This window comes from Erpetoichthys calabaricus, chromosome 2, assembly GCF_900747795.2.
Source record: "Erpetoichthys calabaricus chromosome 2, fErpCal1.3, whole genome shotgun sequence".
Lineage (NCBI taxonomy): Eukaryota > Metazoa > Chordata > Cladistia > Polypteriformes > Polypteridae > Erpetoichthys > Erpetoichthys calabaricus.
In genome coordinates, this window is record NC_041395.2 from 319,078,834 (window position 1) to 319,103,833 (window position 25,000).

The window sequence follows — 25,000 nt, forward strand, 5'->3', positions numbered from 1 at the left end:
AACCCACCGCACCAGTATTGGGTCTGACAATGGGTCCAAGGATTTCATCCCAATACCTAATGGCAGTCAAGATGCTGTTGTCTAGCCTGTAGAGGTCTGTGCGTCCCTCCATGGATATGCCTCCCCAGACCATCATTGACCCACCACCAAACTGGTCATGCTGAACTATGTTACAGGCAGCATAATGTTTTCCACGGCTTCTCCAGACCCTTTCACGTCTGTCACATGTGCTCAGGGTGAACCTGCTCTCATCTGTGAAAAGCACAGGGTGCCAATGCTGGACCTGCCAATTCTGCTATTCTATGGCAAATGCCAGTCGAGCTCCATGGTGCCAAGCAGGCAGTGAGCACAGGGCCCACTAGAGGACGTCAGGCCCTCAGGCCACCCTCATGAAGTCTGTTTCTGATTGTTTGGTCAGAGACATTCACACCAGTGGCCTGCTGGAGGTCATTTTGTAGGGCTCTGGCAGTGCTCATCCTGCTCCTCTTTGCCCAAAGGAGCAGATACTGGTGGATCCTGCTGATGGGTTAAGGACCTTCTACGGCCCTGTCCAGCTCTCCTAGAGTAACTGCCTATCTCCTGGAATCTCCTCCATGCCCTTGAGACTGTGCTGGGAGACACAGCAAACCTTCTGGCAATGGCACATATTGATGTGCCATCCTGCAGAAGTTGGACTACCTGTTCCACCTCTGTAGGGTCCGGGTATCGCCTCATGCTACCAGTAGTGACTCTGACCGTAGCCAAATGCAAAACAAGTGAAAAAACAGATAAGGAGGGAAAAATGTCAGTGGCCTCCACCTGTTAAACCATTTCTGTTTTGGGAGTCGTCTCATTGGTGCCCCTCTAGTGCACCTGTTGTTCATTTTATTAACACTAAAGCAGCTGAAACTGATTAACAAGCCCCTCTGCTACTTAGCTGACCAGATCAATAGCTTAGGAGTGTCATTGACTTGATGCTATACTCTAATTAAAAAGTGTTCCTTTAATCTTCTTGAGCAGTATGTTTTGGTAAAAATACATGTGTTTGGGGCGTTGTGAGCTTAAGACTGGAGGACTTGACATGTGGATTATGTGACACGAGTAATGTGAGATTTATTTCTTGGACATATTGATATTGTTTGCTGTTGTACAATTCTGGTCACCATTGACTTATATGGCATCATATTTTTTTTATCTCCATTCTAAAAGAAAACGAGATCACCACAAACTACATGGGCTAAGTAACATATAAAAAGATCTCATTTTTGACTAAAGTATTCATTCATGTTGTTACTCAGCAGTTTCCTTTGGATCAAATTAGTATAATCGCAATTCTCTAATGGGTGGTTTCAGGCTATTATCATTATCGAAAGCAGTAACTAAGAGCACTAAAAAATTACTTTAAAATAGACAGGAAATTAAATTGAAATTACAACTGCATAGCCAAAAGTTCAAGAAATGGGAGTTCAGGGTGTGTTGTGTAGATGGATACAAAATTGGCTCTGGAAGCAAAGCATGATGCTGTAAGGAACCTTATCAGAATTGGCTGACATTAACAGTGGTGTCCAGCAGGGGTTAGTGCTGGGGCTGTTGCTGTTTATAATATATATATATATAAATGAGGGCGGAGTGGTGGCTCTGAGGCTAAGGATCTGCACTGGTATCCCGAAGGTTGCCGGTTCGAATCCCCGTCACTTCCGAAAGAGACCCTACTCTGCTGTAACCTGTAATTGCTCCAGGGGCGCTGTACAATGGCTGACCCTGCGCTCTGACCCCAAGGGGTATGCGAAAACTAACAAATTCCTAATACAAGAAATTGTATAAGGCGAAATAAAGAACAAAAAAAAAAAAATGATTTGGAAAAGAATAAAAGTAACAAGCTGGTTAAGTTTGGCCGATAATCTGGAATCTGTTGAATCATTACAGAGGGACTTGGGCAGAGTTGTGGAAGGTGAAATTTAATCTCAGTAAATGTAAAGTTGTACACATAGGAAGTAAAAATGTGAGGTTTGAATACACAATGGAAGGTCTGAAAATTGAGAGAGGAGGATTTAGGAGTCGTAGTGGACTCTAAGCTATCAACTTCCCATCAGTATTCAGAAGCCATTAAGAAGGCTAACAGAATGACAGGTTATATAGCGCCCTGATGTGTGGAGTACAAGTCCAAGGAGGTTCTGCTCAAACTTTATAACACACTGGTGAGGCCTCATCTGGAGTACTGGGTGCAGTTTTGGTCTCCAGGCTACAAAAAGCACACAGCAGCACTAGAAAAGGTCCAGAGAAGAGCGACTAGGCTGAATCCAGGGCTACAGGGGATGAGTTATGAGGAAAGATTAAAAGAGCTGAGCCTTTACAGTTTAAGCAAAAGGAAATTAAGAGGAGACCTGACTGAAGTGTTTAAAAGTATGAAGGGAATTAGTCCAGTGGATTGAGACTGTGACTTTAAAATGAATTCATCAAGAACACGGGCACATTTTTTAAGGGTAAATTTTTCACAAACATTAGGATGTTTTTCTTTACACAGAGTGCCAGAGACACATGAAATAATCTAGTGTGGTAGAAGACAGTAAGATTTTAGGGTCTTTCAATACTTGACTTGATATTATTATAGCGGAATAGGACTGGTGAGCTTTGTTGGGCTGAATGGCTTGTTCTCGTCAAGATTGTCTTAACTGATGTAAACTTAAAATGGGTGAAAGAGAAATCCCTGTACTGCTTTTTAAATACATCCATTGCTGGTAGCCTACAGTTGACCAGTGTTCCCTCTGAGGCATGTGCAGCTTTTCCATTAAAAAAAGCAAATCAAAAAATCCCCACGCTTAAAAATTTACAAAGGAGGGATGATGTAACAGCCATCCTCCTTTTAATCAAGTATTAAGACTTTAAATCACTGGCTAATCATTTTAAATTAAAATTGAAATCAAAGTTAGCCCAATTACTTTGTCTTATGCCCACTTATTGTACAGTAAATGTTTTGTGCACAGTTTGATGGTTGCTTTGAACTTTGGTTTGTGAAAGATGGTGAAGCAAAGCTCAATAACCATAGATTTCAAAACATACCGTATATACTTGCGTTTAAGTTCTCCCGCTGGGCTTGATTTTACTGTATAATTTCCGGTATTTTATAATGTCTGTCGTATAAGTCAAATGCGGAAAACTGACACCCACCTGAGAGAGTAAACATGGAGCACACTGCCTTTTTTTTCTTTGTATTGTGACTACGTGACCACACGGTAATACCCGAACTATTCCGAAGCGACGTTTGTACTGATTTGGGTTTTTTGTATCTCACACCCTCATACACCTTTATTGTAAGAGCATCCCTTTTCTACGGTGGAGCGTTCAATCAGAAGAAAATATGAAGCTGGTTTTAAATTAAAAGTCGTTGAAGTGGAGAAAGAAATTGGTAACTGTGCTGCTGCAAAAAAAATTCTATGTGTCTGAGAAACTGATGTGAGATTGGAGGAAGCAAGAAGATCAAAAATGAAGGGTTGCATTTTTGAACAGGCGTGTAAATCAGGGTCTGCTTTTATGATTGATTTTTCGGATTTCAAAACCTGACTTATACGCGAATATATACAGTAACACATATTTGAAGAAGAAACCATTAATAACTTATCTAAGATCAATCTGTTGGATCAGTGAGAAGCCCATACCTAACAGTTTAGCAAGAATTAAGTCCACCATGAAATTAAAAATATTTGTACCAATTAGAATATTCTGAAAAATCACGTTTTTTTTTTCATTCACAATGATGCATGTCTGTCTAACTGGTTTGAAGTCACTATAAATGGAGAAGCCACTTTCTGTAAAATGTGACAGTAAGAGACTTTTTTACATGCAGAGTGAAATTCTTATTTAGAATAGATTAGATCAACTTTATTAATCCTTTGGGGAAATTCAGATGCATACAAAGAAAAAAACAAAGATACAGACACACAGGACAAATAATTCAGTCAATCAATCGATAATTAAATAAATGTATTTTTTGCAGATATTTCAAAATAAATGTAAGAGTATATTGGAAGGAAGCATTGAATTGCCTGATAGCAGTGGGCAGAAAAGACCCCTCTGAGGTGCTTCTTAGTACACCATTCTGGATTGAGCCTGTGCCTAAAAGTGCTCCAAAAGAGCACCTCCTGGAGGGGATTGTTCATGATGGCATCCAATTTTGCCACCATCCTTTTTTCCACATCACCTTCCAGTGTGTCCAGGGTTCGTTTGTTCAGGCATTGTGCATCTTTTGAGGTCACGTTGCTTCCCCAAGAGACCACAGCGTAGAACACCTCACTGGCTACTGTGGACTGTTAGAACATTTCCAACAGTTTGCTGCACACATCTTAAGACCTGAGTCTCCTTAGCAAGTCCAGTCTGCTCTGGCCCTTTTTGTCCAATGCCACTGTGTTGTCAAAGCAGTCCAGCTTGTTGTTTATGTGAACCCCCAGGTACTTGTAGCTCTGCTCCACTTCCACGTGACTGGTCTCGGAGGCTTCCTGGTATGTCGGAAGTCCACCACCAGCTCTTTTATCTTGCTGATGTCGAGTTGCAGCTTGTTCTCCCTGCACCACAAGATGAAGTCCTCCACAACATTCCTGTACTCTGGCTCACCTCCGTTTTTAATGCAGCCATTATTTGAAAATTTCTGTAGATGACAAGTGCTGGTATTGTACTGGAAGTCCGTTGTGTAGAGGGTAAATAGGAAAGCAGACAGGACCATCCCCTGAGGTGCCCCCGCAGTATTACACACCGCCATTTGTGACACACAGTCACTTGGCCTTACAAAGTGCTGTCTGCTGGTCAAGTACTCCATGATCAGGAGATTGTGGAGGCATCAAGATATTTGTATTGTATGTACAACCAACACGCAAAATGTCACAACCCTCTGGCTGTGTGATAAATAAGAATGTGTTAAAATACAGGACTTCGTGCAAGCATGTTAAATAATATGAACTGTGAGGCTCACGTGATGGTGATGTGGAGATCATCAAGTGTTTGTATTTAAAAAAACATTTTCCTATCGTTGCTTTCTGTTTTTTTGTTTTTGTTAGGTGGCTAATTGCTTTTGATCAGAGGTGCCCCATTTTCTTGTTTCTTATATTGTTTTTACTTTCTCGTATACGAAGTATGGGGAAAGTATTGGAATCCTTGATGAGGAAAATCGGGCAGGTTCTGTTTAACAAAGTTCCTAATTTGAAGATAGTGAAAGAAATGCGTAGCTCGAAAGTTAAATTTGGAGTGTAATTGTTCATAGGATGCAAAGATGTTGTCTATATCAAGATCTCTAAGCAATTTAATCCCAAATCTTTTGCAGATATTAAGAACTGCATATGTTTGCGAGGGTTGAAAGAGGTGGTTCTCTTGCAGAGGTGCCACAGATAAATGATTCTCCATCTTAAAATGCTTTCTACATTCGTTCCATATTCTGAGTGAGTGAAGCACAATTGGGTTATTAGTATATTTGAGATAACTTGCTTTTATTGGGGCACAAAGCAGGGAATATAAAGAAGTACTGCAGGATTTTACTTCCATTGCGGACCAAGCCTGTGTATGTTCATCTATTCGTGTCCATATTTTTATAGCTTGTATGTTTGCTGCCCAGTAATAAAACTGAAAGTTAGGTAGAGCCATGCTACTTTTGCCTTAGGTCTTTGTAGGGTCGCTCTTTGGATACGTGAGTGTTTTGAGTTCCAAATAACTGAGGTTATTGTTGAATCTAATTGCTTAAAAAATGATTTATTAATGTATATTGGAATGTTTTGAAATAAAAAGAGTAGCTTAGGAAGGATATTCATCTTAACAATGTTAATTCTTCCAGCTAGAGTGAGATGGAGGGTTGACCATCTATGCAAGTCTTGCTTAATTTTTTCCATACAGACGGTGAAATTTTGTTGATAAAGAGCTTTATGTTTACTTGTGATGTTTACCCCTAGGTATTTAAACTGATCTGCAATGATAAAAGGGAAGGTGTCCAATCTAATATTGTGTGCTTGAGAATTCACTGGAAAGAGTATACTTTTATTCAAATTAATTCTGAGACCAGAGATCTTTTGAAATCCTGTAAGTACTGTTAAGACTGCAGGCACAGAATTTTGTGGGTCTGATATATACAGTACCATATCATCTGCATATAGAGAAATTTTGTGTTCCAGTCCTTCTCTGAAAATCCCCTTTATCTGATCAGAATTTCAACAGTGGACCGCCAGTGGTTCCATGGCAACTGCAAACAGCAGTGGTGACAAGGGGCAACCTTGTCTGGTACCACGTTCTAGTTTAAAGTAGTCTGAACAAATGTTGTTAATACAATCTGAAGCTTCTGGATTGGTATATAGTAGTTTGATCCATGCACAAATGTTCGGGCCAAACCCAAATTTCTCTAATGTAGTGAAAAGGTATTTACATTTGTTGAATTTTTAAACAGCATTAGGAGTGTGTGATATGTATCGTCAATGATAATATTTTAATTATTGTTTTAATGATGTGCGAGCTGAAATCATCAAGTATGTCACTTACTTTGCAAAAAAAACAATCAAAAACACACCTCTCTGTGGTTTCAGTACCTGTAGTGATGGTTCACATAAAGCGGCAGGCACATCGTTAGTCACAACACTGAAGCTTCGGATGTTAACCGGATTCAAAGCCAGAGCACAGCAGTACAGTGTGTACGGTTACAATGGCTGAACTTAAAGCCACACGCGATTGCATTCGCTTTCTTTCCTCCCTCATATTGCTTCATTTTTCCTGTAATTGTAAGACAAAGGTAACTGAACGTAGTTGGAACTGCTGCAGGTAATAAATTGAGATCAAGAGGAATGAGTCACAGCATACTGTATGGAGCTGGCATGGCGAAAACTAACGTTCATCTATAAAATGCAATGTAAGTGAAATTGATCTCGTATGGAGGCTCATAGGTGTCAGGCAAAAACACAAAAAAAAACCAGTTTGGACAAATTATTAATCCATTTGAACAGATTATTTTTATTTCAGTAAGAACCATATGCCTATCAGGTGCATTTTATTTCACAACACTCGCACAGATCCCCACCTCGCTCGCCCCTATGGCTACAGACGTTGGAGCAGGTGATGACACAAGAAAGGAAGTAAAAAATAAAAATATATATATTGTCGCAGTTTGGGGCCCTTGTCTTCCTCGAACCCTCTGACTCGACTCCAGACACCAGGTAGAAGTCCAAATATTACTTTTATTTAGACAATAATGTGCACAAAGCACCCTCCACTCCACAATATTCATAAATCAATAAACACTACAATAATCAATCCTCCACACTCCCAGACACTTCGCCATCCTTCCTCCCAGCTCAGCTCAGTGTACTGGTTTCCCAGAGTCCTTTATATAGTCCCTGACCCGGAAGTGTTTCTCCCTTCTGTCCATGTGATCATGAACACTTCCGGGTCGGATAAAAAGCTCCTTTCTTCAACCCAGAAGCACGTCGTTTCCTCTTGTCATGTGATCATGACGCACCTCCGGGTTATAGGGCAAGTAAGAGTCCGGCAGCCTCCCCACAGCGACTCCTGGTGGTTCCCATGGTATCCAGCAGGGCTGTGCATATAAACTACAAAGTCCATGAGGCCCTGCTGGAATTCGGGGAATGTCCACGCTGTTGGGAGAGCTCCACCTGGCGGCCTGGGGGTGATGGCAGGAATATTTAGCCGGCCACACACCACAATATATATATATAAATAAACACAGGAGTTCAGAGAAGGTAAGTCTAACACACTACCATTGAAAAAAAAGATCAAGAGCTTCTTGATGATACCTGAGGTGGACAGTGAAGTAAATCCACTTGAGTGGTGGAAAACACAAGAAGTACATTTCCTTAAATTGAGGAAACTTGTGAAAACGTTCCCGTGCATCCTTTCCTCAAGAAGGGACTTTCAGCACCGGAGGAAATGTTGTAACAGCTAACTGTGCTGCTCTGAAGTCACATGCTGTGGGCAAACTGGTGCTTCTGTCACACAACCTGAAGTTTCCTCAGTAGAATTTTACAATTGTTTTATTTTTCTGATATATTTGTGCAGTATTGGACAGAACTTGAAGTTAGTAATTTGTTTACAAATGTTATAGGTTTGGGTTTTTTGTATCTTTGTGCAATATATGACAGAAGCTGTTTACAAATGCAATATTTTTTCCTGTGTAGTATATGACAAAACTTTAGATTTTTACACTGTAGTACAGAATGTTAGATTTCTGTTCTTGCTTGTATGCTGCGCAATTCACCTCACAGCAGAGCGGTTTATGTTTGTTCAGACTGTAATGTTCATGCCCTGTAGTTCAATTATGTTTAGTATTTTATTCCCTTTGGGTTCATATCTTGTTTACATTAAGGGTTTCTATTTAAAATTCTCTCATTATTATTGTTTTGTTGGTCTTTTGTGCAACTCCTGTAGGCCACTTTAAATTTTTTTTACTCTTACTTGTACTGTTTGATCTCAGTAATACTTTTACTGGTGATTTTAATTTTTTTGTGTTATTTTACTTCAGTTTTAAGTACGTAAACAACACCTGTTTTTCTTAGCTGTTGTTTCCATTAATCTCATTAGTAAGCTACAATTAATAACCCATTATCAAGACCAAGCTAGATCAAGAAGACTTTTACAAAGACATTTTTAAAGGATGCAAAATATTGTCTAATTATCGTTATTGTCAAAGTCCCAGAAAATATCGAGGTATCATTTTTTTCCAGTATCACACACCACTAAACAACACTCACACAATATTTTTACTACAGAATAATGAATCATGCACATGGCATCATACGTTCGATCAGTACATAACTGCAGTTGAGGTCACGGTGGTGACCTGATGAGGATTACTTGTGTTCTGTTCTGTGTATTGTATTGTATTGACCCCCTTTTTTTGACACCCACTTCATGCCCAACCTACCTGGAAAGGGGTCTCTTTTTGAACTGCCTTTCCCAAGGTTTCTTCCATTTTTTTTTCCTTACAAGGGTTTTTTGGGAGTTTTTCCTTGTCTTTTTAGAGAGTCAAGGCTGGGAACTGTCAAGAGGCAGGGCCTGTTAAAGCCCATTGCGGCACTTCTTGTGTGATTTTGGGCTATACAAAAATAAATTGTATTGTATGTGTGGAACTGGTGAGTGTAGCTATGACTTACACAGTGCCTCTCCTATTGAGATACCCGGCAGCAGGACAGGAGATGCCGCTACTCCAGACAGAAGAATAATCCATCCATCCATTCATTATCCAACCCGCTATATCCTAACACAGGGTCACGGGGGTCTGCTGGAGCCAATCCCAGCCAACACAGGGCGCAAGGCAGGAACAAATCCCAGGCAGGGTGCCAGTCCACCACAGGAGAAGAATAATAAAATATAAAAATAAGAATAAAAAAAATTAGTGAACCGCTCATGACCTTATCACTTGAGTAGATACATAGTAAAACAAAACTGAGTGAAAATCAAGTTAAGCCAAAGCATATGACTACATTCCTTATCATGTGGGAGGCAGTAGAAGAGTGAGTAGACTCAGGATGACTGCTTGGGATATCTTTGTGTGGAGGGGCCATGTTTGCATATTTGGTTTTAATTTAAATCCATTTAAAGTGGGTGTAGGACTCCGACAAGAATTCCTTTTGTAACCATTTATGATTCTGGGGAACAGGAGCTCTGTATCTCAACTGGTTTTAGGTGATGATACCCTCTTGGCTGCCTCTGACTGATCTCCAGTGCACGCTGACCTGGTCGAGAGGAGAATCAGCACCCATTGATGGCCCTCTTGCAGTTAAGGGTGGCTTGCTTTCTGCAAATGCAGAATGAACTGCTGTACCAAAAGGAAAAGTGAAATTATCCTGGGTGAATGTCACAAGTGACATTAGGTATCACTTGGTGGAGTTATCATAGACTGGTCACTATTTAAACTCTAGACAGTGTTCGCAAAACCACAGCTGGAATTGCATAGAAGATTAGCCATTTACCTTTTAATCTACATCCTGATCCTAACCTAGGCTCACAGGCCGTGGGTGTTAAGTGTTAAAAAGAGACTCTGAAGTACTCCGCCACCTGTGATAAGGAGAAGAGTTCAAAAGTCCAGGAGGCAGCAAGTGAGGATGGTATCTGGTATGATTGATAGGAGACCTAGAACACACATATATGTACAGTACAAATGCTGCATTCTATGCAATCTCATCCTTTGGATGAGACGTAAAACCGAGGTCATGTCTGTGTCGTCATAAAAGATCCCTGGGCATCTTTTGAAAAGAGTAGAGTGTTTCTCACAGTCCTGGCTAAATTTCCCACCACAGCCTGACCATTATGACCCCTTAATCATTCCCTGTACCTTGTTGGCTAACTGCAGTATCTCTCTCACTCTTTAACCGCTTAAGACTTTAAATACATTAGACGACTGTTTCAGCGGTTTTCTGTTGTAACCTTCATTTACATAATGTTAAGCCAGTCATCTGCGCACTCCCGCGAAGTCGATCATCTAATGTGACATACCCAACTACTGAATCCCACTAGTCTGCAATGGGCTAGGATAAAATCAAACCTGTTTGGGTTTCTTGTTAGTTCCCACTTACCTTTTCTGTTAAAAGTTCTTGAGCATGTTGTAGTCTCCCACCTCACCAATTACTTAACCTCTAATAATTTGATGGAACCCTTTCAGTCTGGTTTCAGGGCGCAGCACAGCTGTGAAACTGCTCTTCTTTGGGTAACCAATAATTTGCTTATGGCAGCAGACTCTGGACAAACCAGGAATTAATTCTGTTAGACCACAGCATTTGACACTGTCAGACATGACATTCTACTGTCCAGAATGGAGAACATGCTGGGTATCTCTGGCACTGCCCTCTAGTGGTTCAAGTCCTATCTGACTGATAGGCAAGAGTCTTGGCAACAGCAGGTCCAGCTCAGCGCCAGTCACACAATAAATTCCTCAGGGCTCTGTCCTCGGCCCTCTTCTTTTCTGTATTTATATGCTTCCCCTTGGCCATATTATTTGTAGCTATGGACTGGGTTATCATTTTTATGCAGATGAAACTCGACTCTACTTCAATGTTAAAAGTGGAACTTCATCATAGTTTTCTCAGCTCATAACTTGCCTCAGTGAAATTTAAACCTGGATGGAGCAGAACTCTTTAAAATTAAATTGCAAAAAAATAAACTGGCACCAAAGAGCTACTTAAGAAAATGAGCTCATTTTCAGTCACTCTTGACGATGATCTCATCAGACCTTCTCCTGATGCAAGGAAACTTGGTGTCATTTTTGATTCCATCTATCCATCCAACCCGCTTTATCCTAACTACAGGGTCACGGGGGTCTGCGGGAGCCAATCCCAGCCAACACAGGGTGCAAGGCAGGAAACAAACCATGGGCACACACACACAGGCAGGAAACAACCCACCACAGGGCACGCACACTAGGGACAATTTAGAATTGCCAATGCACCTAACCTGCATGTCTTTGGACTGTTGGAGGAAACCCACGCAGACACGGGAAGAACATGCAAACTCCATGCAGGGAGGACCCGGGAAGCGAACCCGGGTCTCCTTACTGCGAAGCAGCAGCGCTACCACTGCGCCACCATGCCGCCCCATTCTTGATTCCTTCCTTTCTTATTCCGCCCACATAAACCACATTAAGAAACTTTCTTACTTTCACCTCCGTAACATATCTTGTGTTCACTCATTCCTCTCCTTTTCTAATGCTGAGAAACTTGTTCATGCTTTTATCACATCCCGCATCGATTATCGTAACTCGCTGCTGGTAGGTGTCCCTTCTAATCTTATATCACAGCTCCAGTTGATTCAAAACTCTGCTGCAAGAGTCCTTACACGGACCAGCAACAGTGAGCACATCACACCCATCCTGCTGTGCCTTCACTGGCTCCCTGTGTCTTACAGGATTGAATATAAAATTCTATTAATAACCTACAAAGCTTTAAATGGCCTTGCGCCGGACTACATCAGTGACCTTCTCAATCACTATGTGCCTGTTCGCCTACTAAGGCCCTCTGATTCTGGTAATCTTGTTGTGCCCCACACTAACCTGCACTCTATGGGTGACAGGCCTTCAGCTGTATAGTGCCCAGACTCTGGAATGACATCCCGAAATTAATTAGATCAGCTGACTCCATTCATTCTTTTAAAAAATAACTTAAAACACATTCTATTTAGGAAGGCTTTTAACTTAACTTAACATTCAGTCCTTTCTTTCAGTTTACCTCACTGTCCAGGTGCTCAGGATAATACTCTGTGAAGTGCCTTGAGCATGGGAAAGGTGCTATATAAATAAAATGTATTATTATTATTATTAACCAAATGAACCAATGAATGTTACAATCCATATAATTTGGATTAAGGAACACAGGTTTTGAACCTCGTGAACAGAAAAGGAGCTTGTCTGTCTGATGCCCCATATTTTATATATCATAACAGAATGGAAAAAATAAATAACGAGCAGAGATTGCTTCTGAACTCTCTGCAGTTGTTAATTCTTCAAACAGAAAAGGGGCGAGCATGAGTGTGCTAGAAGGTGTGCGCTTGGTTGGTAAATGTGACCTATCAAATTCCACGATTGAAATTTAAAATGGTGCACTGATGAAATTAGCGGCTTTGGTTGGCAAATCTGACATGCCCCAAGACTAAAAGTCACGTAATGTGACATCCCATTCAAGAGCTAATGTGTGGTGTGCGTAGTGATGCAAGAATATCTGCTGTCGTATCATTCAGGTGGATGCTGCAAATTGGCACCCCACAGCCTATGTAAAGTGGTTTGTGGAGATTAAAAAAAGTTATATAAATATAACTAAGTAACACATTAATTGTATTATATCTATAGTTTTGTATTCAGTCTTTTTTTCAGTTGTAGAACCAGTCTTTCCAAGTGTATAAACTGCAAAATACAATAAAGTTAATATGTGCATGTCCAATCAACATGCTACACATTGTCACTCTTCAGCACAGTGATAAACAAAAATGCATTAAATGCAAAACTTCATTATATTTATGAGAAGTCAAAAATCAGCTTACCTGATGTACTCCTTGCCTTGTTTGTGTTTCTATTACTGCTATATGTCTGAGGGACACATGTGACAATAAAAATAAGCCCAAATTAGGCCTGTATGTGCCTAGAAATACCCAGCAGGAGCTGGAAACTGTGGATTTAAAATTATGATTTAACTGCATTATTTGTGATGCATTCATGTTCATTTAACACTGTTTTAGTAGCAGACGCAGGTTAACTGGAGTTGAGCTACTCTGTGCTTAAGGTAAACATATGCAAAGTGATGGCCAACAAATTAAGGGTATCAAGAGAATCAAATCTGTGCCATCCTTCAGGAATCTTCATCAGTCACATTACATATGATCATAACTTTGACCCTCCCAGGCCATTCCTGTTTGTTTCAAATGGCTTCAGTGCCCTCGCTGGAGGAAAGAGTGTGATGTGTCATCAAAGACTTCACATTCAACTCTTAGAAGCAATCAGGGAAGTTACTATGGGCCAAGTGTTACTGAACAGAAATATTCCACATTTATCCACCTCTCTCACTGCAGTGTTTACAATGGAGACTTTTCTGGGCCAAGATACACAGAAATACTGAGCTTCTGTAAAATGCTGCTGCTTGACCAGTGCCCGGAAGAAAAGACCAAGGCCTACAAGGACAAAAACACCTCCAGGACAAGTTGCATAAATGCCTGGTTGAATGTACGATTCTATGCCATAGAGCTTTCTGGCATACATTATACCTAAGCAAGCCATTCCCTTGTTCAGCCAAGTCCTTCCACTTGGCCAGTAAAATCAGCTACCCGATCTTAAGCTTTTTGGAGTCCCACTGGTCCTGCTCCACAGATGAAAACTCTACTACCAAGTGTAACCCCTGCCCTTCGACAGGCCTGGATTCCAACAGGCAAAGGCTCAATCAAAGCTCCTTCTTTAAATGAGAGACAGTCAATATGCATGTAAGAGAAGTTGGCATTGTGAATGTAGTATCTGCAAAGATTCTCATTGGCAGGCGGAGTTGCTTAGAAGTAAATGGAAGGAGAAAGGTTGTATTGGCTGTTTTTGCAAAATTCATCAATCTCACAAGGAACACTGGGTTTAATAGCAATTGAGTCACCTGGTTTGAGATGCTCTGCTGCTGGTCAAGGTTTTAGTACTTCTCCTGATGCTTCATGTTCCAAAATCATTGACTTTGTCATAACAAAGTCCTCTATTACTCAGTTTTACCAATAACGATCTGCCTTACCTAGTGGTGCTGTGGTGTTAGGAGTACGCGCTGATACCACGCATTGCCGCACCCACCACATGACAAACCAACTCAGGACTCCAGGTTAGAACCCGTGTGCAGCCATGCAACGGGTGGACACCTCAGCACCACACTAGTTCAAATGGAATTGAATAGTGCATCTGTAATAATACATATAAGTAGTGGCAGAAAATGGAACAGGAACAGTTTCCTATTTGAGCCCCGCAGCTGAATGCACTACCACGTCGCTTCATCAATACCGTTTAAAATTTTCACTGTCTGTAAAATTGGGATTGGAAGGGGGCATTTCCTGTTTTCTTTTGTAAAAAAAACAAATTTAACAGTTTGTACGTGTTGTTATTTTATAATAAATACCGTCTTTCAATTTTGAATAGAGAATTCTATTAACTGCTCGGACTCCTCCCACTGCGCTGTGACTGGTAGGTCCCGCGGTCGTCACGTGACCTCGCTGTTGCCAAGGGTCGTTGACGCAAGTCACGTGTGGACTGTTGTTGGAGACCAGGGTCAATATCCGGGTAACTGTTCTCACCACGCCCTTTCCCTGTCCACAGTATTTCGATTGCTAATACAGTACGAAGAACGAAAAAAAAGACTTCCCTCTCTTTGAGAGGAAAGTTTTGATTGGTCGTCCGACGCGTGTGGTGATGTCAAAAACAGTGCTATTGGATAATATTCTTGTCGCTCACACTGAGGCCCAGGATGGCTCGCTCGTTCTCTTCGCGGCAGTGCCAGTCAGTCTGTATGCTTTAAGCTGCTTCGATGGGGGTGGGAGGAAACGGGGAGAGGAAGAGGAGGGCTGTGTTGTTTGTCGAGCCTGAGCGACCTGCTTGAGTTTGCTACCTGTAACCATGGCTAGCAGCGACAGTGGAGACTGGAGAAAGCTGGAATTATGATGAGGTTGCAGCTCCTATTCGGTAACATACAAGGGTGGTGAAGGTAGCACTGTGAGGCAAGCAAGCAGGCCGCAGGGCGGGCAACCGGAGACGAGCGCGCGGCTGGTGTTTCAATTTGAGCATCAAGGCGAGCACTTTTTTTGGTTTCTGCGGTAATTGTGGAACATTCGGACATCTCGAAGATAGACGTGTGGGAGGAAGCAGTCTTCATAGAAAAAGCCTGGAAATTTGCTGGCACTTAGGTGACCTGGATAGCCTGGTAAGAGCCTTCGTGTTGTGTGTGTGTGTGTGTGTGGACACCTGAAGCCGCAACGTGCGGAACGTGGGAGCGTGTCAAAGAAAAGTCGGCCTGCATTCGACTGGCAGCGCCCGGGAGCTGATGGTCAAATGTTGGAAAGCCAGTGATGAGGACACCTTTGGAAAGAGGACTATTTAGTCGCCACCCTGCTTTAATTTGGAGTGTCTTTTTGTGTAACTGCAATTGTATTTGAAAGCCAGGCGTGCTGACGTTCAGGTCTGGAGGAAGGGAGGGATGAAGGGTGGAGAGGTGACTGTTTCGGGTGTGGGGCGCCGTGTTCAGTCTGAAGATGCCGAGGTAAATTGGAATGTTGTACACACAGTCATCACGTTGTTTAGGGCGAGTATGGTTGCGATTCGATTTTATTCATTTTTGGGCGGTTTTGTGGTGTCCCAAAAGGGTTTGACCCCAGGGGTGTGTACAATGTGAACGTGAATCTTCTGTCTGTGTTCAGTGCCTTTCTGAAGGTGGGGACCACTCTTGGTCCAACCTAATTGGAGACTCTGAATTGCATGTTGGGGTGAAAAGAAAAAAATCAGTATGCAGTTTTCCATACGATACTTTAGTGTAAAATTCACTTTAATGATACGACAGGAAATTGGTCTTTTAGAAGATTTTTAGAAAACAATAAAACAGGTTGAACTATGGAGTAATATTCAGTCAAGTACATGAGCTTGTATGATAGATCCTTTATCTGTCCCCAAGAGAAAACTAAAACTTTACAAATGCTGAAGGTAAAAAAAAATGCACACATTGGCCACATTAGGTAATAGAGTAAGAGATATTTTTAAATGTATTATTTGTGTACCTTAAGTGTCTTTCCTCAGTGTCCTTATGTTCTCGAACCGCTCTTGACCCGTGCCGCCTCTGTCAGCATGTTCCCGTAAGGCCAGCTTCGTAGACTCTCTCATCTCAAGATGCCTTGCTCACCTCCTGTCTGCTTTTGTATTTCCCGAATTTGATGGTGACTCTCAGCATGCCTCCTATGCCTTTGCTCCTTCTTGTGTGCCTCCCACTTGCACTTCCCCTTTCACTCGTATCACCAAAACCAAACTGACCAATCAGATTACTCGGAGGGACTTTACACACCGACGTACACAGACCTTAGCGTTGTTTATATACTAGATATTATAATAAACAAACAACAACCCCGCCCCAGACACACAAGAGTTTCTGCCTTGGGTAATGTAGAGCTACTGCTGTCAGTAACAGGCTTGTAGGTGGGAGTAAAATGGTCAGATGTGTCCAGGTGTGCCACAGGTTTGCATTTAAAGGAATTAACATTTGAATACAGCAGGTCCAGGTGATTGTGTCCACAAAAAGGAACATGCCAGTAGAAGTTTGTTTCATCCAAAGTTGGCTGGTTGAAGTTGCCAGCATTCAGAATTGGTATGTCTGCAAATAAATGTAGAGTAAAATGAACAGGGAATTGAATCAAGTGAACAACATGTCATGCTTTTTGGGGGTTCCCCTGTTTTTGGCCTTATAGACCAAAAAAAAAAAAAAAAGGCATTTTGGACAAAGTTTTGTGCTAGAAATTATACCCTTATGATAGAGTAAACCAATGATCTTGAAGTTGTAAATACCCCATTAATTGACCCCAGGGTTTCACCCCCTAATGAGATATGGGTTACTCCTTTTCACAACACTTTGGGGAGAAAAAGAGGTATCAGTAATATTAGTGTGTGTAATGTAATGTTATGCATTTTTGAGGTTGCTGATTATTATATTTTATAATATTAATCGGTGGAAGAGCCATGGTATTTGTGTACTAAATGGATGGCTAGTACCCTTTTCTATTATCATGAAACAAATAGGATTTTCATTTTTAACTTTAGACACCCAAAGGGGACATTAACATTAGGGACCTGTAGGCAACTATGCTCCACCCACACTAGCTTTAGTATTTTTGTGGTTGGGGTAGGTCAGTCTAATAATTTAAACTCCAAAAATTAAGCAACCGGGGCGCCTCCCCCATAGAGCCCAACACTAGAATGGGTAGGAACTGCTGTCTGTTTAGTACACAAGTACCGCAGCCTCTCAGAGGAGGTTGAAATGGCAAATTTCAAACATAAGCAGGTGAGTTATAATTTTAGACTGTTTCAAGGTCAGTGATTGTATTGACCCCCTTCTTTTGACACCCACTGCACGCCTAACCTACCTGGAATGGGGTCTCTCTTTGAACTGCCTTTCCCAAGGTTTCTTCCATTTTTTCCCTACAAGTTTTTTTTTTGGGAGTTTTTCCTTGTCTTCTTAGAGAGTCAAGGCTGGGGGACTGTCAAGAGGCAGGGCCTGTTAAAGCCCATTGCGGCACTTCCTGTGTGATTTTGGGCTATACAAAAATAAACTATTGTATTGATTATGAATGTTATTTTTTGATCCTTTAATATGGATCTGTTGAATTTGAGAATGTTCATAGACTTCAAACATTTAAATTGAAGCACGTATTTTAATGTTTTAAATATTTGACTGAACTGTTATTTTTTTATGTAATTCTATCTCCATGAAGTAAATGTTTTTTATGAACACTCCCAATTAGAATGACTGTTGCTCATGCAAACTTTTTTTAATTTGAAACTAAGTACAAATGAAGTTAACAAGCTGCATGTATAGACTGATTTGGTCCTAGGATGGCTTAGTGCCTCTGTCCACATCAGCCCTTACAGATCTAGGTACAGTGTGTGTGTGTGTGTTTATCGTTTTCTTCTTCATCCCGAGTGTGGCCTGTTAGGATGAACCAGCTAGTAACTATGTTTACTTACATTTTTTTTTTTTTTTTTTGAGTTTGTAAGTCTGTCCATGTTTGTACCTCTGTGCATGCATACATGCATAGTTAAATTGAGTATCAAAAACTGCTTATGTGAAAATGTTACAAATCAAAAGGCCTGATCCTATGTCAGAACAGACTGAAAAAATCCCAGTTAAATTAAATCACTTCCATTGCAGTTGTTTTTGGACATGGATCAAACTGTTTTTGAAGGATATGGGAATAAGTACTGGACCAGAAACAATATGTTTGAAGCATGTAACAAGACAAACACAATAGAAATTGTTAAAAGAGGGGTCAGTTTTTTTTTCCCCGATGTTAGTGTTGTATATAGGTTTCCACAGACATACACACCATGCTAAAATTAACTCTTGTGGCATTTTGAGCAGAACTTAATATTGAAATTTTGACCCAATCTCTAAAATCATCTGGACTTTGCATAATAAAAACACACTTTTAAAGTAATTAACTACAGTAATCCCTCCTCCATCGCGGGGATTGCGTTCCAGAGCCACCCGCGAAATAAGAAAATCCGTGAAGTAGAAACCATATGTTTATATGGTTATTTTTATATTGTCATGCTTGGGTCACAGATTTGCGCAGAAACACAGGAGGTTGTAGAGAGACAGGAACGTTATTCAAACACTGCAAACAAACATTTGTCTCTTTTTCAAAAGTTTAAACTGTGCTCCATGACAAGACAGAGATGACAGTTCCGTCTCACAATTAAAAGAATGCAAACATATTTTCCTCTTCAAAGGAGTGCGTGTCAGGAGCAGATCATGTCACAGAGATAGAGAGAGACAAAAGCAAACAAATCAATAGGGCTGTTTGGCTTAAGTATGCGAAGCACCGAGGCACAAAGCTGTTGAAGGCGGCAGCTCACACCCCCTCCGTCAGGAGCAGACAAAGAGAGAGAGTTTGTTTTTCAAGCAAAAATCAATACGTGCCCTTCGAGCTTTTAAGTATGCGAAGCACCGTGCAGCATGTCCTTCAGAAAGCAGCTGCACACAGAAGGTAGCAACGTCCCTATCGTCTAGGTGTGCGAACAGCCCCCCTGCTCACACCCCCCTACGTCAGCGCAAGAGAGAGAGAGAGAAAGTAAGCTGGGTAGCTTCTCGGCCATCTGCCAATAGCGTCCCTTGTATGAAATCAACTGGGCAAACCAACTGAGGAAGCATGTACCAGAAATTAAAAGACCCATTGTCCGCAGAAACCCGCGAAGCAGCGAAAAATCCGCGATATATATTTAAATATGCTTACATATAAAATCCGCGATGGAGTGAAGCCGCGAAAGGCGAAGCGCGATATAGCGAGGGATCACTGTATATCAAAAATAGAGTAGGTAGTGGAGAATAGAAAAGGCAACTGATGAGTTCCTTTCACAGAAAAAGGTTTTATTGCTCCATGATGAGTTTTTCTATAAACAAAATGCAAAATCCTCCCATAAAGTGTTCACCCCCTCTAGCCCTTAGTCATTAAATATTTCAGAATCTTGCCCCTTATGTAGATGTGACGGCTTTAATATTTTGTGATGCAGTATGTTGATAACAATTCTCATTTTATGGGTTTAATGATTGGCCAGTTTTCCTTTCATAATTGCTGCAGCTGTTGCTAGTTAGTTTGGGATGGGGTGACGGGGGGTATGGTGCACACTAATCTTGTGTTCCTGACTTATGTTTTCTGACTAGACTGAGCCACACTAGAAATTTCAAAATAATCTTTTTAAGCCCCTCAAGAGTGGAGTTGCCTTTTTTTGGGGGTTATATCCTTTTTGAAATATGAATTACTGTTCCAGTTTCAAATTTTTCACCAATTGTGCAAGTATCCTCCTTATGTGCTTTGTTCATTTTGCTCACTATTTTCACAATCATGTTAGTCTATGCTGTTGTAAAGCAACCCCACAATACATGCTGCCACCTAAGTAATAAACGTGGGAATGGTGTTTTGTAATTGATGAGCAGTGCTCCACCCTGGGTCCTGGCATTAAGGCCAAATAACTTGATCCTTGTCTCATCAGATGACCAAACTCTCTTCATTGAGATACATGTTTGCAAATTCAAGATATGATTTCATATGAACCTTTTCAAATATGGCCGCCTTAAAGGATAAGTTCAGTGTTTTTCAAGTTGGGTTATTCTTCACACTTTCCACATAAAATTGGGTGTTTAAAGTGATGCATTTAAAAAAAAAAAAAAAAAAAAAAAAAACCAAACAAAACACCTTCTCTGTTCTTGTAGTCTATAAATAGGTTGAAGAGTATTGGGGTCAATAGGTGAGTAAGAAACCTTACCATATATGTCCACTTAGAAGCAGCAAAAGTTTAAAGTTAAGAAAACAGACAGGTGAATTTAACCTTTATATATACGTAACAATTTATTAAAATCATAAAGGCCACAGAGAAGTTTTTTTTTTTTTTTTTTTTTTTTTTTTTTTTTTTTTGAGATGGCAAATGCCAATGGGTTAATTTTGTTTTAAAGTAGGATTTTAAGTTGTATTTTATTTTGTAATAAAATAAATTTTGCAAGCTTAAAATGTAAAAATATTTTAACCATACAAAAAAGTACATTGAAACGGTTTGTCACACAGGAAATTGTGGTAGTTAAGACTTGGACGAATGGGAGAAGAAAGTTCAATTTCAGGTTCACTTTACAGCATGAATTTTTTTTTCTTAAGTTAGAAACTGCTTGTAATTATATATACATATATATTATTAAACGACAGTTAGTAATATATGCACGGCGGACGCACCGATGCGCATGTGCACTGCGCTGTGGCTTCCCAGAGTCAGTAGGTGGTGCCCAAACAACACAACTTGTAAACTAAACTTGCTCTAATCCACTGTGCCAGCAGTCTGTGTGGCATGAACAACAAAGACGAGACCGCATAGATAAAACCAATAAACAGAGGCTCCAACAACGCGCTTCAAAAACACCACACGCAAAGAAGTCATGGCTCCAGACAACAAAGATGAGACCGCATGGATAAAAACAATACACGGAGGCTCCTACAACGTGCTTCAGACACACCAGAAGCAAAGACGTCACGGCTCCACAATGAAAGAGCTCAACTAACGGAAATACAAAACAAGCCCGTATGGATAAACACAATGAACGAGCGCGTCCACAACGCATTTCTGACACAGCAGAGGCAAAGGAGGCACGGCTCCAAATGGAAGGAGCTCAACGATTAGTAATACAAACACGTGCCCGTATGGCTACGACCTGTAAACGAGCCCATATGGATAAAAACAATGAACGAAGATGCCCACACAAGAAACCGCTTTAGTACAAATAGGTTTATTTAATTAAATGAGAACTTTACCATGGCTACTACCTGTGAACTAAACCTGGGGTAAAGCGTGCACGCCAGGTTGTGCAGCCGCCCACACCACCGCATATACCACATTCGTTTAGTAATGTGGCCCTCCATGCCCGGATCTGCCGCCATGGTCACTTCAGCATGCGAATCTGCCGCCGTCAGCAAACAACTTCTCTCTGACGAAGCAGCCATAGAAAAACAAAAAAGAGACTGCATGAATAAAAACAATAAACGAAGGCGCCTACAACACACTTCTGAAACACCAGAACCAGATGAGGCACAGCTCCAAAAAGAAACTGCTTTAGTACAAATATGTTTATTTAATTAAATGAACTTTCCTAGGACGTACCCACCCTCCATGATATTTCATCCCTCCAAATATCGTAGGGAACAGAAAGTGATTGCCATTCTTGGATTTGTGATTCTTTCGAGAATTGTATGTATGTATGTATGTATGTATGTATGTATGTATGATAAAAATCTACAGCAACTAGGGCCTATTAGAAACTGAATTCAAGAACTTTAATAGTTTATGCTTTGGTCTGGTTAATAATTGACAGCTGCCTTCTGTCTAACTGGTAGCACCAATTATCTTCTCTTGAAAATCTGAAAATATCGCCAGTGTAACCATTGACTAAGTTCCTGCAAGCATATTGCTAGGATTTCTTGTGTTTTTAAAATGGGCATGTGCTCCCAAAAAATCGGGTTCAGTGATCTTGCTGCCTGTTAAACCTTAAAGAGAAGTAGCTTGACTTTTAATGTTGATTTAACTTTTTAAACCAATGGCTTTCAAGACAAGATAGGCAGGACATCATCAGAACCAGTGTCTTTGGTACAACATAACAATAGATCATGAATAAATTTGATTTATTGAACAGGGACAGGAAGGCTTGCATTTCAGCAAGACCGCACTCTGCTGTTAACCCATTGGGTGAGAGAAAGGGAGACGGAGAACCAGCGTGCAGATGTGAGTGTTAGCTGCTCTCTAATATTTGAATATTATTGAAAAAAATAGTTAAATTAGTCTTCTAGGCACCTCTTTTCCTTGTGTCTCTCCTTAAAAAATCTTTTAGCAAGTTCTTGATCCTATAAAACATGCTGTCCTCTTTGAATCTGTATTTTTACATTTGAAAAGTTTTTGTCTTGCAGCGCTGTGTGTAGCAGTCTTTGCTTAGACCATTTAAGACCTACTGCATTTTGATGATTTCTGCTTATGCATGAACTGTGAGCAACAGCTAAGACCAGAGACAATACGAAAGGATTGCTTAATTTTAATGCACTTTGATGAGAAAACATTAATAACTTGGTACAGGCATAATTTAAGGAGAGTTGATTGAGCATTGAACTATGTTGTCTATAAAAGGCCATCTGTATATTTTATATAATCGGGAGTTTTTTTTTTTTTCTCCTCCCCTAGTTGAGCGGATACAGATTACCAATGATCACCAAAAAGAAAAATTAAAGATGATAAACTTCTTTTAATATTTTAAGCAATATTACATTTTTATTACCTTCATTCACAGGTACAAAATAGCAAAGGAAAGGGTCTGAATTAAAAGTTTGGGCACCCGACATGGTCAGTACTTAGGACCCCTCTTGGCAAGAATTACAGCTTGTAAAAGCTTTTTGTACCCAGCTAAGAGTCTTTCAGTTCTTGCAATTCTGCAAGATTCTTGGGCCGTCCTGCATGCACTGCTCTTTTGAGATCTATTCACAGGTATTCAATGATGTCTAGGTCAGGGGACTGTGAGGGCCATGGCAAAACCATCAACTTGTGCCACTGATGGTATTACATTGTAGATTTGGAAGTGTCTTCTGAATCATTATCTTGTTGGAGGGCCCAAGCTCTTTTTAACTTCACCTTTTTTACAGATGGTGGGATGTTTGCTTCCAGAATTTGCAGGTATTTTAATTTATTCTTCCCTCTACAAATGACATGTTCCCTGTGCCAGTGGCTGCAACACAAGCCCAAAGCTGATCGATCCACACCCTACTTAATAGTTAGAGATGTGTTCTTTTCCTGGAGTTCTGCACCCTTTTTTTTCCCAAGCGTACCTTTGCACATTGTGGCCAAAAAAATCTATTTTGACTTCATCACCCTACAGGACTTGATTCCAAAATGCATCAGGCTTGTTCAGATGTTAATTTGCAAACTTCAGGTGCTGAATTTTGTGGCTAGGACATATAAGCTTTTTTCTTCTGCTGACTTTACCGTGAAGGTAGAGAATAGAACAGTGTACCACTCCAGAGTCTGGTAAATCTTCCGAAGGTCTTTTGCAGTCAAACTGATTTTGGTTTTCCATTCTAGCAATTCTACAAGCAGTTTTTTCAAAAAGTGTTCTTGGTCTTCCAGACCTCAACTTGACCTCCACCGTTCCTATTAACTGCCATTTTTAATAACATTATGAACTGAGAAAACGGATACAGTACCTGAAAACGCTTTGCTGTCTTCTTGTAGCCGCCATCTGCTTTGAGAGCATCAATTATTTTTCAGAGTTCTAGGCAGCTGCTTAGTGGAGCCTATGGCTGCTGATTGTTGGGACAAGCTGTGTGGAGTCGGATAATTTTATGCAGCTTTGTAATTTGTATCACCTGGGGTTTGCTAACGATGTCTATGAACAAGCCATAGTCCTGATGAGCTAATTAGAGTCTGGGTCCTCAGATATTTTGGGGTGTCCAAACGTTTGCATGGAGCTCCTTTCATTTTTCACTGTACAATTGTTCAAAACAAACAGTACACTAAAAAGAAGTGTGTCATCTTGAGCTTTGTGCCTTCTGGTGATCAGTTCATCTTCTGATTACTTAACTATTCACAGTAACAGACATTTTAAGCAAGGGTGTATTAGACATTCCAAATGTAATTAAATATATGGATTATCATTTTAATCATGCAGCCCTTGTTTCTTACCAAATTTTACACTCTGACACACCAGGAAATAATAAAAAGGTATAAGACTAAGGTGCTTAACAAGTTTACAAGTAAAATAGGTTTTGTCTATTGTTTACTAGGCAGAAATTCCAAAGTCTTCTTTACCTGTCTTTCTAATTGAAGATGTGAGTTGCTGTACTAAACGCAAGCTTGCTTGCAGTCCAAACTTAGACAAGCAGTGTTCATTTTAACTAAAGACCTGATTTCATCATAGTAGTTTTTCTTGCTGTTTGCCTAATTGCACAGGATTATTCCTGTAACTCAGTTTTCTCAGTTACTCCACTTTCTTTAATGTAAAGGCTAATATTCCAGTCTTCTCTCTTGCAAAGTCTGCCTTACTACAATGTGCTTACAGGAATTTTTCAGCAAAAGGGACATGTTTAACCCAACTACCATAATAATTCACGTAAAGGAGTATTACAACTAATTTACCATAACGTTTAGAAAAGCAGAGGCTGAAAAACTTTTTTCTGATCAGCCAATTTACCAATCACAGATCATGTCTTCTGTAGTGAAAATCATCTGATTTTGATTGGTTCACAATCAGTCGAAGCATCACTAGCAGCCAGT

General features: G+C 40.5%; 1 protein-coding gene and 1 pseudogene across 1 annotated transcript in view; one reads left to right on the plus strand and one right to left on the minus strand.

Annotated features, from left to right (window-relative positions):
• Positions 1-13,289: 13,289 nt before the first annotated feature.
• LOC114645636 (sorbitol dehydrogenase-like) lies at positions 13,290-23,804 on the minus strand (annotated as a pseudogene).
• The window catches only part of zfand4 (zinc finger, AN1-type domain 4), a 100,650-nt gene continuing 90,564 nt past the window's right edge, over positions 14,915-25,000 (plus strand). The window contains exon 1 of the mRNA XM_028795929.2: positions 14,915-15,374. The gene's annotated coding sequence lies outside the window, so the exon portion shown is untranslated. The remainder of the gene's footprint in view (positions 15,375-25,000) is intronic.